Here is a 4,784-nt window from a genome sequence, read left to right as displayed (position 1 = left end):
GAAATCTCCTAAGCGAACTTTGGAGAGGCCATTCCAATGCTCTGTGACACCAGCGGCTGTGGGCACTGGGAAGCGGGGAAGGGCCTCTGGCACCTTGACTGCCAGCCCACCGCGGGGCGGCTTTTGTGATGAAGAAGCACCACATCAGGCTGCTCAGAGCCATGTCATGCCTTCTCTGTCTGTGTCCTCACATGACCTTCAGAGACGCTACTTCCAAATAGGCCACATGCTGAAGTTCTGGGTGTAGCTTTGCGCAGTGGCAGCATCCTAGCCAGTGAGGTTTATCCGAGGTGCGATTATTGCTAACTGAAGTTCTGGGTGACCATGAACCCGGGTGGGGTGGCGGGGGGTGGGGCCCTATCCAACCCAATACACAGACCAAACAGATACATCATTGGAAACGGCCCAAGAGTCAGTGAAAACATAACACGCTTTATCAAGGGACCCCAAAATAGAAATGGCTTAATCAGGAGAGAAGTGTATTTCTCTTTCATGTAGCACTCTGAGTGTAAGCGTCCGAGGGCCGATACGAGACTGCACTTTCTCAGGGACCTCCTCAACACCTGGTTTCCGTCAGTCTGGCAGTCCAGAATGGCTGCTCCAGCTCCAAACATCACCTCCACACGCCAGCAAGGAGGAAGAGCAAAAGGGACGTGACGAGCAAAAAAAAAAACAAAAAAAAGGGACGTGAAGAGCATGACTTTCCCTTTAAAGACAAGACCTAGAAAAGCATACCTCTTCTGCTCACATCCCATTGGCCAGAGATTAGTCATATGACCTTTCTTGCTGCAAAGCCTGCAGGGAAATGTAGTCTCTTTTTTCCTGGGCAGCCGCATGTTCAACTAAACTCTAGGTTTTTCTGGTGCCCCTCAGCCTCAGGCACAAGTATGTCACGGGGAAAATGGAGAAATGGAGACTTGGGCCCTGGGCATGTTGCCCTTCCAGACATAGCTCATCCCACTGCCGCAGGCCCCGCTGACCTAGGACTGAGGTCAGGGGTCACGCAGCTCCCTTCAGACAGGTGTTTTGGGAGGTGTGGATGCCTTCAGGCTCAGGCCAGGCCTGGGGAATGTGATGTCTGCATTAAGACCCAGAGGATGGGGGCAGGGGGAGGGAAGGGGAGGATGGAGTCCAGGCAGAGGAACAGAACCTGCAGAGGCCCAGAGGCACTGGACCGTGGGCAGACGTGGAACCTGCACTTTGCACGATGGATGTTGGCACATTCAGGTGACGCAGCAGCAGGGCTGTGTCCCTCGTGCCTCTCTCTGCACTTACACTTCGCTGTTCCGACTAGGCGGGTGTCTGAGGGTCCTGGGGGTCTCAATCCGACGTGTGTTGCCCCGTTCTCTCACTCGTGCTGCGTCTCCACCACGTGCTTGTCAGGCTGATCTTGAACTCATGGTTACTTGACCTTAACCCATGGGAATCCCGTAGCTGTAAATCCAGGGTGCTGGGAGGGATTGCGCCTGTGCGGGTGGGGCCCCGCAGAGCTGGAGGTGCAGGGCTCAGGGCACAGCTGCGGGCATCTGCCCTCGGGGCCGGGGTCTTCCGGCCTGCTCACCGCTCACCTGCTCCACAGAGGTCAGAGGTCTTGGGAGACTTCCGCTTCTCAGATCCCAGAATCCAAGTTTTGTTTCTGCAGTGGGAGGGTCCCTTGGGTGTCTAGTGCACTGCCTGCAGTGAGCTGAATAGTTGCCCCCAAAAGAGATGTGTTCACATCCTCACCCCTGGACCCTGTGAACGGGGCCTTATTCGGAAGAAGGATCTTTGCAGATGTCATTAAGTTAAGATCTTGAGAAAAGGAGACCACCCTGGATTACCTTGGGGTGGGGGGCAAATCCAGTGACCAGTGTCCTTATCGGAGACTCACAGAGGAGAGACAGACACAGGGGAGAAGACGGGGCAGAGGCAGGAGCCGTGCTGCCCAGGCTGAGGAACAGCTGGCCAGCAGGAGCTGGGAGAGGGAACGGCCTCCCCTGGAGCCTCCAAAGGTAGTGCGGCTCTCCACACCGGGATTTTGGACTTGTGGGCTCCAGAACGGGGAGACTAAATTTCTGTCATTTTAAGTCACCCTTCGTGGTAATTTGTTACGGGCGGTGCTTTCAAGAACCAAAAAGTTCCGTGTCTGGAATGTGGCTTGCAGCAGGGGCCCTGCACAGATGGGGCTGGTGGGCCTGGTCCTGTGAGGCTTCCAGCTCCTGCCCCTGAGTCTGGACTGATCCTATTTTCCAGACGCTAAGGGATTCTTTTCAAAATGCCTTTTGGACTCCTCCTGGCACTTCTTCTTCCCAGAATATTCTCCCTATGGATTCTTTTTTTTTTTTTTGGATTCTTTTCCACGCATCCAGTTGCAAAAGCGTCTCGTATCAGTGATCCACTGCGGTATAACAAAGCACCTCAAACCAGCGGCTCAGAACAGCAAGCAGTGCTGTGTGTCAGGAACCCGGACACCTCCGCCATGCGATTCGGGCCCAGGATCTCTATGACATTGATGTCAAAACGTCAGCCAGGCCTCTCGGTCCTTTGAAGGCTTACGTGGGACTGGAGGACCACGTGCTGGCAGGTTGGTGCTGGCTGGAGGTCAGCCTGGCCATGCTGACCTTTCAGCGGGGCTGCGTGAGCACCCTCACAACATGGTGGCCAGCGATCTGAGCTCCAGGCCAGGGCCGCGGTCCCTGGAAGTTGCACACCAGCACTCCCCCCTACGCCGGGAGTGAGGGTCCCCGGGGTTTCCTGGGGGCCTGCACTACACATCCCCAAGGACGAGTCAGGTCTACACAGGGAGGCTACAAGGGGATTAAACCACAGCAGGAGACCCTGAGGTTAGGCCCAGCGCAGAACTTTCTTAGCGTGACACCGAACAATGCAGGATATCTCCCGGAGCGTGCTCACAGGAGCCCTGAGATGGAGGACGGTTCCTCCACGCTCTACAGATGACCACCCGGGTCCAGAAGAAGAGCAGCCCCTCCAAGCCACGCGCTGCGGTGATGGGGCCGGGATTGGAGCCCATCTGCTGACTCTGGCCCAGCCTTCCCCTCCCCCCTGACACCCCTGCTGTCTTGGCCTAGCGCCATGGGCCTGTTTTCCGGGTGAGGCCCCCTGATGCCCTTAGTCAGATTGTGTGGTCCCCTCGCCCTCCCTCCTGTGTCCTCTCTCCCCTCTCTGTCGCTCCCTCCTTCTATCCCTCCTCCCCCCACCTCCTCCATCCCCACCCTGACCTGCTTGCTGTCTCTGGAGGGAGGCAGAGGTCACTGTCCTGCAAGGTCTTGGTCCAGGCCGAGGTCCAGCCGGCCTCGGGGAGACAGAGGACTCCATGGACTCGGCAGCACAGGGCCTCAGGCTCAGTGGCCGGAGCCTGTACCCTCCTGACAAGCATTCCCAGGGCCATGCGTTCAGTCAGCCAGCCCTGGGCCGGGCCCTGCTGTGTGTGTGTATATATGAGTGTGTGTGTGTGTGTGTGTGTCTGTGTGTGTCTGTGTGTTTATGTTTGTGTGTGTGTGTGTGTGTGTGTGTGTGTGTGTGTGTGTGTGTGCAGGCTCACGGGTGCCTGCACGCCCAGCCCTGGGCTGGGATGAGGAATCCAGCAGTGATAGGGGCCGGACAGAGACAGACTCGGCCCCGGCTGCGGGGGCCTCAGGGTCAGTGGAGAGCCTGACACTGCCGGGCAAATGGAATGGGGGTCCCACGGGGAAGCCCAGCACTAAGGGGGCCTAAGTGACCAGCAGATCAGGAGGGCCTCAGTGAGAGGGTCTTTTGGGCTGGGACGCACCCAAAGGGGCCTGCTGTGGAGGAGGGGGGCATGCGTGGAACTCCCGGCAGAGGGGGCAGCATTGGAAAAGGCTCTGAGGCAGGAAGGGGCAGATGCGTTCCAGGGCTGAAAGAAGAATGTGAGGGGGTGCTGAGGGTGGGATCACTGGGAACGACAGTCTGCTGCCCAGAAGGGAGCGAGGGAAGCAGGTAGGAGGACTGCGGGACTGCGGCCCCGGGACTGCGGCCCGCGTTCTCACGGTTCCCAGGGCCTGCCCCCTCCCCCATCAGCGGCCCAGGGACAGGGGACGGCGGCGTCTCTTCCTCAGCCACCCCGGGGTGGGGGGTCCATGCAGTGTTACCGTGGAAAGCAGCAGGTTAAAAGCCTTTGACCCAGAAATGTCACCTGCTGGAACCTGCCGTAAGTTAATCATTAAGGAAGGGGGCACAGATTTCGCGGGTCACTCAAGCAGCCTTGTTACGAGAAAGTTCAGAACACCCTAAACGCCCCCGCCGAGAGGGGACTGGTTACATAAATGAAGGTCTGTTCAGGCAGCACAGTATCCTGCAAACCTTAAAACAGAGCTGCAGCCCTGGGCCCTCAAACGCCGGACGCTTCTCAAGAGATGCACGCTCTCCAGGGCCCGGGGACCTGCCCCACACCCACAGGGAGGCCACAGCCTGCTTCGATGCCTTCAAAAGTCCACGATCTGGGGGAGAAACAAGTCTTTCTGATGCCGAAAGGAAGCTTATTTTTATGATGACGTTTAGACAAGTTCTTTTACGTGTCATCCAAATGAAAAAACAACATTTAAAAACTTCCCTTGTAATTTGTGGATCCCCAAGAATATAGCCGAGGACTCTAATTCTGATGAGAAAAGCAGAGCAAAGAAAAGTAGGGGGAGCGTCACCCCATTTGTGGGAACTCACACAGGTATGCAGGTGTACATTGATGGGTGCGTATAACAAAAAATCCTAAAGTCTGGAAAGCCACACGCTTAGATGCCACAGTGATGCACTGGTTCGGTGTCGAGGGT

At 57.0% G+C, this 4,784-nt stretch overlaps 1 pseudogene; it reads left to right on the top strand.

Moving 5' to 3' along the window:
- Positions 1-245: 245 nt before the first annotated feature.
- On the top strand, positions 246-312 carry LOC141279034 (U4 spliceosomal RNA; annotated as a pseudogene).
- The last annotated feature ends 4,472 nt before the right edge of the window (positions 313-4,784 follow it).

The sequence above is a fragment of the Tursiops truncatus genome, chromosome 6, assembly GCF_011762595.2.
Source record: "Tursiops truncatus isolate mTurTru1 chromosome 6, mTurTru1.mat.Y, whole genome shotgun sequence".
NCBI lineage: Eukaryota > Metazoa > Chordata > Mammalia > Artiodactyla > Delphinidae > Tursiops > Tursiops truncatus.
Note: the sequence above shows the minus strand (reverse complement) of the source record. Positions and strands in the feature narration are given on the sequence as shown.